At 32.3% G+C, this 11,086-nt stretch overlaps 2 protein-coding genes and 1 long non-coding RNA gene across 7 annotated transcripts in view; 1 reads left to right on the forward strand and 2 right to left on the reverse strand.

The window, feature by feature from the left end:
* Positions 1-11,086, reverse strand: part of LOC116850987 — a 168,008-nt gene that overhangs the window by 63,249 nt on the left and 93,673 nt on the right. The window lies entirely within an intron of this gene.
* The window catches only part of LOC116850988 (carbohydrate sulfotransferase 11), a 94,476-nt gene that overhangs the window by 21,423 nt on the left and 61,967 nt on the right, over positions 1-11,086 (forward strand). The gene's annotated exons all lie outside the window — the stretch shown is intronic.
* LOC116850989 overlaps positions 7,059-11,086 on the reverse strand; it is an 84,293-nt gene continuing 80,265 nt past the window's right edge. Inside the window, exon 2 of the long non-coding RNA XR_004379503.1 lies at positions 7,059-7,455. This is a non-coding gene — a long non-coding RNA (uncharacterized LOC116850989). The remainder of the gene's footprint in view (positions 7,456-11,086) is intronic.

Genomic DNA, 11,086 nt, shown 5'->3' on the forward strand with positions numbered 1-11,086 from the left:
TTCTCAACAAAAACTAAAAACTTATTAAATACAACAGAAAACATGACGTTTTAATATGTACTAAAATATATACTGCATTGTAAGCAATGCAAAATACGTGTTTATATTCGTGTTTGCGTTAAACAAGCCTGGCACTTTTCTAATTACCTCTGATTAATAGATAAAAACAAGACATATGCAAAACAAATGTATCATATTCGAAAAACATTAATTACATGCCCTAGGTAAGAAAAAAAAAAACACCGCACAAGGATAACTCGTAGCCGGGTTTCGAACACTCGCTGTCGGCTCAAAAATTTTCGACGTGGGAGCCTCAGTCTGCTCGGCCACGACATCTCGCTGAAAAGTCGCATTTTTAGCCAAAATATATGAGCTAATGTATAAGTACAATGGCAGACGGCGCCACTACAGCTCATCTACTATATCGTGATCATTCACCAAGTTTCTTTAATTAATATCTCAAGACTTATTGCAAATATCGCAAAACGGTATGGGATTTTTATGTTCATCTCAATCCGTTCTACGTTTCCACAAAAATGACAGAGATGAATCTGAGACGCCCTGTATTTGCGTATGTGTGTGTGTGTGCGTGTATGTGCCAATGATAGATACTTTGGTCCACGAGTAACACGCATCAGCACGGGAGGGGATACGTACACATTCACGCGACCGTGTCCATGAGCCTCACGGAAGTTTCTATCACTGGTATGTGCGCGCGCGCATGTGTGTGTTAGAAGTATATATTAGAAGTGTGTATATATTAGAAGTTCCGTTGAGAGAGGATTCGTCAGCCGATAGAGAGAGAAAAGTATTAAAAAATAAGGGTGAATATTTTGAACATTTACATGTTTATTTTTTTGTAAATAAAAACTCAATTAATTTGCGTATTTGATATATTTTATTATGAACATTTTAACATCAAATACATTGCAGCAACTAATTCTTTTGGTAGGATAACATTTTGTGTAATAATGTATGGGTAGTGCACATCTCGGCAGGCTCTGATAACTTTGCAATTTAAGAAAATTAGGAGCACATAAATAGTATATACTAAGTATACTATATTAAGTATTGTAATAGATCGTTTTGGTGTTGATGCCGGAAGTGGGGGAAGGGAGCTAAATTGACAGAGATCAATTTTTTACCGAAGTTGAAAACGCTCGCTTTACGTAAAGCACGACCATAGATTGGCATATTTCCAGGCGCAATGCGGTACGTAGATCAGTGTCTGTTCGATATGTGACCCATTTAACAGTCCTAAAGATACCTAGAATATATTCTTAATCGTAGCAATCTTGCAGTCATTCTTACTGTCATAAATCATCGTTTCCGATAACATGAGATACTTACTGGATAATTACAAATATATAAGTGTCCTATAACTTACGGAGGAGCCGCAGTGTACAGATAGATTAGGTTAAACTGAACAAACAATTCTTCATTCATTTTGCAAACAGCCACGTAAAATTTTTAGTTAATTAAAGAATTAATTAAAAAAAATTCAGGAATGATTACGCGCCATACGGTAGATGACCTATGATGGCGATGTCTGCCGCTGTATGTTTGTATATTAGGAAATCTCGCCTCGGCGGGGTACGGTAAGACGTAGGAACGTAACGATATAAGCATAGACGATATAAACATATAAGCATGTGCTTATGTTCATTTAGACACCTATATCGTACACATTCAAGCATGTGTATCACATAGCAGCTGTAAAACCGTTGAAAAATGTGCAGGAAAATGTGTGGATGTCTTTATTTATATTTCTATACATCCAAATATACTCGTATATATGCACTACGTGCATATTTGTCCGCTTGACAAATTTCAAGAACTTATAATTAACTACACCGATCTTAATTAAACTGGTCATAATCAAAAGCTCGCATCCATATTATATAAGAAAAGTATCGTTGCCTTTTTGACTACTGCTTTAGTTCTTGAGACATTTTAATTGAGAGATTGATTTACGAAAAATTTCCAGAAAAAGCTAGTAGTATTGCGACGTTCGTATATCATGTATTATATGAACATAGTATTCGTTTTCGTGACCAATAATTTTTATATATTTGGTATTACCGTGCTGCTTAAGACACAAAGAAAAGAGATAGTAGTAAACCAAGCTATGAATGATAAAATAAATAGCTATGAATGATAAAATGAATAAATATAAATTTACGGCTCTTATAATAATAGTATCAAAATAGACAATGATGAACGTAATGAACGTATTATAAAGAGGACCTATATTCTCGTTGAATATAAAAATGTTATTCTTTATCTACAATGGTAATAATTTACTGCAAAAACGCACTTTTTGAGTTTTCCACTTAGTTGTCTAACTGAAACTAATGTCCGGTAGGACGACGAGCAACACGGCACACATCAAATAGGATAAAATAAATAAATGTAGGAATCAGAAAAATTGAGATAAATAGCGATACATTATTATATCCCGACACTTCGCAAAATGGCACGTGTATGTACGATGCGCCGCAGTATAGAAACGTGTGCGCGATGCACCACCCTTCCTGGCCCACATTTGCCGCTGCACAAGGTTGCGCGTTCCACATCGAAATCAATAAGCGGAAGTAGGTTCTATATTCGGTCTTTCTGTATTACGCTAATATACATCGATTAGTTCTTCGCTTGACGTTTACGCAATCCTAAATCAATTTCTATTAGAAATGGTAAATCGCCAAACAATCGCGTATATAAATTATATCCAATTTTTCTTCCAGTTTGATTGTACAAATTAATTGATTTTAATGCTATCGTAAATAATTCGTAACTATTTGTTATTAAATGTTTTTAATCTTCGTAGTTCCAGAAAGACATTCTTGAGAAATTATATTCTAAAGAATTATAAGAAAATTAGAATATTCGTAACAATTATAGATGTATTCCTATATATTCTCTATCAATATTATTTTGCTATTTATAATTGAAACTATGTCTTGATGAAAGCAAATGTGACAAAGTAAAACTTATATAAACTATATTAAACTATAATATGAGATAAAATATATTATTTAACATTCTTATCATTGTTAACGAATAATTAAAAAAAAACAAAAAAAATACACATATTTTACATATAAAAAAGAACGAAAATATTATGATAAAAATGCATACATCAAAAAGATATAAACATATGTTATTATTGTAAATTATTATATTATCTTAGAATTTGGCCAAAATCTCATTAGAATATTACAAATGGGGTATTAGGTGTACAAATAAGTTCGGTGTTTTTTTAGTATGATTTTGATGTTTATTTATAAATAACGAAAAACATGTTAATTTATTAAATAGTCTACATTATATTCCACACTTCAATTATCTTTCGGGCAATTGCTGAATCCCGTTTTACAACTCATAATAAAGAATATCTTTAAAATCATATTAAATATATAATAACACTTTTTTATAATAAATATTCATGAATTTAGCAGTACTTATTAGTAGCTCATCCGGAAGAACTCATCCGGATTGTCGTACAATACCCACTTTTTATCCCCAATTACAATTTTATTAAAAAAGTCCTTTTGTTTGATTCGTGAAGCAAGGACATTGCTATGTCACAACGTCTCACTTTGTTTTCGGGGCTGAGAGGACATAAGAAACCCAACGATCTGTCTTCTGTATTCTCCCAAGTTTCTTTAAGCGAATAGAGATAGCTTGTTGAGTTGCATCAAGTTTCTTAGCAAATTTCTGCTACGTGTGACAAGAATTTTTGTTCAATAACTGCTTTAATTCTTCGTCCTTAATTTTTTTTCGGCATTCCACTACGTTTTGCATCAGTAAGATCAAAATTGCCACTTTAAAAATTTTAAAACCACTTTTTGTACATTTTATGTGTCACAGCATTTTCACCTAAAGCAGAACAAATCATTTCAGCAGCCTCAACAGTATTTTTATTAGTACACGAAAGGAATGCAGTGCCTAATATACTTTTTCTGAAAAACAAACTACTTTTTCTTAAGGTTATATCGCAAGCAGAGTCAAATTATATGATGCGTTTAAAAAATTAAACACTTCAAAACGGTTCAGAACGGCGGTAAAGATTAAGTTCAAAATGACTCAAAATGGCGGGAAAAAATATTAATTTAAAACAGAATTACAATTGATTGAAATTAAAGGTACCGAACTTATTTGTATACGTAATAATTGTATTTTACTTTCCGTATCTTGGTTGTTTTTACAATTTTTCTTTGGCATTACAATCAGGTATATTACGTTGAAATATTTTACTGTAGGCATTCTTCTTTATATTAAAATCTGTGCTACGATAAACCGCGAATATCTCGGTTAAAATCACGCCGTGAGACGTGAAAATAGATATAAGACTACATATATCGTATTTATATATACATTACTTTTGATTTAGCAATATGGCCGCAGTGGGTATTTTCTCTCACCTCTCTGACTTCACTCCCCGCGTCCATTAAGGCATTTTATCTCCCTCTATATATTTCTATCTCCACGGGCTTCTAAAGAAATTGTGTTGCTAGATACGACCGTTTTTTCAATGGCGCATCAATAGGAACAATTATAAATCTATTATTTCTTAACTATAAAATTACATTTCTATATATCTATTTCCCTATCTAATTATTACTGTTATTTTGAAACGAAATTAAGATATACATACAGGATCCGACCGAATAACATGTAAAAGGCCGGCAGGACACGATTTCTTATGAAAAAAATAAGAAAAAATGTAGAATATAATTTTTTTATTTTCGGCTTAATTTTGGAGAAAATCGAGTTTAAAAATACGCTGCCTACGTATGTTATTACGGCTAAGCTATGATTCGTCGGGTGACATATAGTACTTATAAAGTGTTTATAAACAATGTTTACACGATATCAAGCTATTAGGATTAAACACAAAAAAGTTTGAGCGGACAGAATTCTATTTTATCAATTACAATATTGCTAGAACTGTTGTTGTTGTTCTCGTTGTCGTCCCCAGATCTTACACACTTACAAGGGGAACACGAGGGGACTGCTCCGGGGATTTTGAAAGATTATTTATTTAATTATATTGATATATTTTTCTTGTAAATGAAATTAAAAAATTTTTAAATAATTATTGTAATAATTTGAAAAATCTGAATAAAGAAATATTAATATCTTTATAAATTTCATTTTAATTTAATGTTACTAATTTTTATTACTATTTGATTCTAATCAAATTTTATAAATTTACAAATTAGTAAATAATTAAATATTCATGTATAGAATAATTATTATTATCGTCGTCGTTGTTGTTATTCATATGCACATATAAATAAAGATGTAATAAAAACGTGAGTGATCACGAGCGACGAAAAATTTTATAATAATTTTCTCAAATAATATAGGATCGTTAAAGAGTGACATGTCGGCACATGCTTCATAACCTTTGTTTATTATTGCGTGATTGATAAGAAAAAAAAGAAAAATAAGACAACAAATAAGAGAACAAATTATCTACTAATTTGAAAATTTATAAACTTTCATTGCAATAAAAAAGTAATAAAAATTAATAACATTAAATTAAAATGAAATTTATAAAGATAATCATATTTCTTTATTCAGGTTTTTCAAATTATTACAATTATTCAAATATTTTTAAATTTCGTTTAAGAAAAATATATCAATATAATTAAATAATCTTTTTTGTGTATATCTACAATAATATAAATAATTACAGATAAGAACAAATTTTTAATAAAAAAAGAATGCACGAGACGAGATTTGAACACGTAACCTACCGCGTACGAAACCAACGTCTTACCTACTGCGCTACCGCTGCTACTGTTCAATAATGACGATCGAATGTGTCAAGTATGCCGCGGCCGACTAGAATCATTTTTAAAAATCGATTTCTTCGAAACTATGGTCCATTGGCTGAAACAGCCGGACACGTATCATTTTTTTTCGCCCAAGAACAACCTGTAAAAAGCGCAACAAAATCTCCGGAGCAGTCACCTCGTGTTCCCTTTGTTAGACTTTTATTTGTGGGGGCATGTTAAAGAAAAACTGAAAATATTGAGAGTCAGGACCAATTAGTACAAGCAATTAATTACGCGTTCGAGGAATTAAAAAAACAAAAAATACGTTGCCGTGGGTTCAGGCATCGATAATTAGATGGGCAGAGTTATGTATCCGACAACGAAGACAACAGTTCCAGTAACACTGTAATTATTAAAATAAAATTCTGTTCACTAAAAATTTTCTTTGTGTTTTTCGTTAACCTTAATAGCTTTTAGATATTGTGTAAACATTGTTTATAAACACTTTATAAGTGCTATATGTCACCCGACGATATCTTAGCCGTAACAGCATACGTAGACAACATATTTTCAAACTCAATTTTTTCCAAAACTAAGCCAAAAATCAAAATTTTATTCTATATTTTTTTTCTTATTTTTTCATAAGGAATCACGTCGTGCCGACTTTTATACTTGTTATTCGGCTAGACTCTGCATATATATAGTAAAACTGCATAAAAGGTAATACACCACCGATTTTTTTCTTTTTGAAATATGTTATACAGAATGAAATTCTCTGAGTAACTTTTTTCTGTACAATTATACAGGGATCGCATAGTTTCGGAGATATTTGACTTTAAAGTTTTAAGAGCGTACATGTTATAAGTGGGTCATCGAACTCTGTCTAAACACGATAAATTTTAGTTACGAGAGCTGATTTTACAAACAACAGGGGCAACTATAGGATCTTCAATAGCTAACATTTTTATGGACAATATCCAACTATATATATATTTCGAAATACACAATATCCAAAATCCAAAATATTTCTCTGAAATCTCATACGTATTTCAGATATGTGAATGACACTTTCGTGTTTTGACAACATGGCAAGGAAGAACTCTGGAACTTTCTGCATTTCCTTAATACAAAGCATTTTAATATTACCTTAACAATGGAAACGGAACAAGATAAACTCCTCTTTCTGGATGTCCTACTCACAAAAAACCAGACGGTTCTCTTAGACACCAGATCTATGGCAAACCCAACACATTAACCAATACCTTCACGCCATCACATCATATCAGTATTTATCATAAAAATTGTTAATCCTCGATTCTCTAAAGTACAAACTCTTCACAACCTGTGACTAGAACAACATAAAAAATAAACTCAAGGAGTTAAAGAACACTCTTTGACACGAAACGGATATACAGGGTGTACAAAAAGTTCCGGATCCCTAAATTTTTTCGAAAAATAAGCATTTTCGAAAGAAATATTTTAGTTTGAAAAAATTTTTTAAACAAAAGTTGTTTGTTTCTTTACGCAGAATAAAATTCTGTAATAAAAAATAAATGTTTCTATATAAAAATAAATGTTCTATATATAATACAGCACGTCGAGTCACATATGGAGTCTTGCGCATGAAGAAATAGTTAAACGGTGGACACCAGAACGGATGCATAGTTTGCTATAACAAAAATTTGATAAATTATTCTTAATCTGCATTAAATTTGTTAAAGAAATACATGTCCGATTAAAAAAATATTTAAAATTTGTAACGATATACTTGGGGCTACGACTCGCCTCGCCGAACACCGCGACAAGCGATCTCTCAGCGCGCCCTCCGCACACCGACCCGTCGTACATCCGCGACAAGCGCCGAAAACGTATTATAAGATACAATAGGAAATCAAAGCGAACATCGAATAGAAAACGAAGGCGAGCGATAAAAATCGTCGACAACCAGCGATTAGAACCGAAAGAACCCGAAGGAGCAAAGAAAACAGTATATAACGCGAGCAAAAGCGAAGCGAAATCAGATCATACTCGACTCGTCTCCAATTCGGCAGACATACCGAGAACCACTCTCAGCTGTGGATTCGTAGCATCCTTTCCCGAACTAAACAATTAGTTTGGCCGGGGATACTCGGCACTTCGCCTTTCCGCTACGAACTGCTTACACAGTTCGGCCGGAGATATTCGACATATAGAAGTGAGTAATAAATATAATAACGAAGAAATCCAGAAAAAAATTATTGGAAATAACGATAATATATGGTACTGTTGATTGGGGCATATCAATGACAAATATACGTAGAGACTGATAAAAGAAAAACTTGCGATAGGAATTAATAATAATATAAGAAATGTTGATTGTGAAACGTGTAAAACGTGCAAATTGACTAAGAAGCCTCATAAAATAATAACGTACGATCAAAATACACATTAGAGTTACACAACAACATATATGGACCGATGGCGGTAGAGTGAATTGGAAAAGCACGTTACATATTGTTAATAGTTGATAACTATAGCGGTATGTACTTCATTTATTTTCTTAAAAGTAAGAGCGATGTACTTACTACATTTAAAAATTTTAAAGAAAGATACGAGAATATGTTAAGGGAAAATATTAAGTATATCCGTACTGATAATGGTACTGAATTCATTAGTAATGAATTTCAGGAGTACATTAACAGAGAGGGTATAGAATATCAAAACATTATCCCATATAACCCAGAGAGTAACGGATAGGTTGAAAGAGGGAACCGAGTAATTCTTGAACGTGCACGTACATTATTATACGAAGCTGATCTGCCATTATATTTTTGGGCCGAAGCAATTGCATATGTTACTCCGACAGTTAACCTCTAGAAAAAATAAGGACACATAAAGACACTATATGAACTCTGGAGCGGTAAAAAACCTAATCTCAGCTACTTAAGGACCATAGGATGTTTTGCTTACTACCATATTTCAAAGAATGCACGTAATAAATTGCAACCTAATGAAGGAGAGCTTTGATGTTAGGATATTCAAGAGAATGAATTGATTATCGCTTGTATGACATTGAACGTAATCAGATTACTAAGGAACGTAGCGTAATTTTTGACAAGACTGTAAAAGGCAGTTATTATTTAACCCCTTAGCGACGGCACTATTTACCTTGAATATGCTCAGACGACGGAAAATAAAAGCTTTTCGAAAATGAATAAAAGTTGATATAGGGATCGTTTTGATGGTGCTAATGAAAAATTTTCAGTCAAATTGCAAAAACTTTATGTCATAAATTCAAAATGGTGGCAAATAACATTGGCCAGAAAAGATTTTGTTGCCAGAGTCATTGCCAATAGTTGTGCGAATAGTCATTTCCGATGTATTTTTGCCTGTTAAGCATGAATCCGTCGTCCAAATTTGCCTACCAAATGACTTTTGAGAAAATGACGTCAAAGAGGCCAAATATATGGATTTTAAGAGTTTTTATAGTCTTATAGCATCGGCAGCAAATTTTTTTATATACATTTTCTGAATTCTACATAAAAGTATCAACTTTTAGCTTTAAAATGTATTTTGTTTCATTTTGGTATAATTTTTCATTTTTTCCATTAGTTTTGTTGCTGTGTTCATTATTAAACTCTGTACACTAAGGTTCTTAAGTTGGAGGTACCCGGAAACCCAACGGATATTCAAAACAGCGTATATTATTATGTTCAGCAGGCCCAAGAATCTCTATATATACTTCGCTTCAATTATAAAATCATGTACAAGCTCTAATATAACAAAATATCTCATAATGAGAATATGCGAAAAATTCTGATTTTTCTACCAGCTATATCTTTTTTAAGCAAAATTTCGCATATCGTATTAAAAAATCGTATTCAGTAGACCTTAAAACCCTTAGATACACTTCACTTCAATGATAAAATCACTTAGAGACTTTAATATAACAAAATATCTCATAACGAGAATCTTGAAAAATTCGTAAAATTTTCTAATAGCCATATTTTTTAAAAATTATATTTAATTTGGCAAATCGGATTGAAAAATCGTGTTTAGCAGACTTCAAAAGCTCTAGATACATTTCACTTCGACGATAAATTTACTTAGGGGCTCAAATACAACAAAATGTTTTCCATGACGAGAAAATGCGTTTTTGCCGTATTCTGAGCAAAGTTGAAAATGACGAGAATTCTCGTCATCCGTCGCTAAAGGATTAAGAAATGACAGATTAACAAACAACTGTACAGGTTGGAACATTGAAGATTTTTTTAATGTTCTAAAAGATAATAATACGATTAATAAAAATGGTAAAGATACGGATATATAATAGAATACAGAGGACAAAATGTTAGCGATAACGGAGACAATACAGTAGAACCAAATGTAGAGTGTAAAAATGACATACAATTAAATGTAGATAGAGCTCAAAATATGAATGAGCGTAGAGTAGGTAAATCAAAAGCCAGTACTAAAGAAAATATTTTTAAGCGAAAACAAGAATATTTAAAGGAAAGAGGAAAAATTAATAAAAGAAAGTGTAAAGTAAATGTACCAATGAGTAACTATGCCCCAGTACCTGACTATTGATGCAAATATCAATTTTAAATAAGCCAAGTTTTTTTGAATGCCAAGTACGAACAGGATTTAGAATTTTTAATTTTATTTAGTTATTCGTATATTTTAAATCATGTCAACAGATTATTTAGTTTAAGCTATTGTTTTAATTCTCGCCATCAGAGATGGACTGAGATTGGAGAGATTTTTAAAGATTCTCCTAAATCATAAGTTATATTTCCTAAGGAGATATGCATAATAATATTTGTTTTCCCAACGTATATGAAAAATTTATAGAATCTTAAGGACATTTAGAACAATGTAAAATCATAATATAATTCATTCAAATATATTTTTGAACAAAAATTTGCTTGGCTATATATCAGTACATGAAATATTTGCTCGACTAAAAAATAACCGACTAAGTAATTATCGGACAGGCGTACTTGCTCGTTTGTCCGAGTACACGCACCGGCGTTAATGCCGTCCGAATATCCGTGTGACTCGCACACGATAACGCGTCACTCATACACTGCTGCGTGTAGGTGAGCCAGGAGCAGCACGGAGTGGCGGAGGGAGCTAGCGGTATACGATCGTCGGACGCTTGGAGAGGGAATAGTGGTGGGAGTCGCGGCGATCTTCCATCCTCTATCGCAAACGTAAGAACGAGAGAAATAGCATTATAAGACGTCTGGACAGAAATGCCGTCCTAAAATACGTGTGACACACACTAAGAAAACGCTTGACTCACACTGTCTCGTCTA

The sequence above is a fragment of the Odontomachus brunneus genome, unplaced genomic scaffold (assembly GCF_010583005.1).
Source record: "Odontomachus brunneus isolate Ranch 3 - 2012 unplaced genomic scaffold, Obru_v1 Obru_scaffold_163, whole genome shotgun sequence".
Lineage (NCBI taxonomy): Eukaryota > Metazoa > Arthropoda > Insecta > Hymenoptera > Formicidae > Odontomachus > Odontomachus brunneus.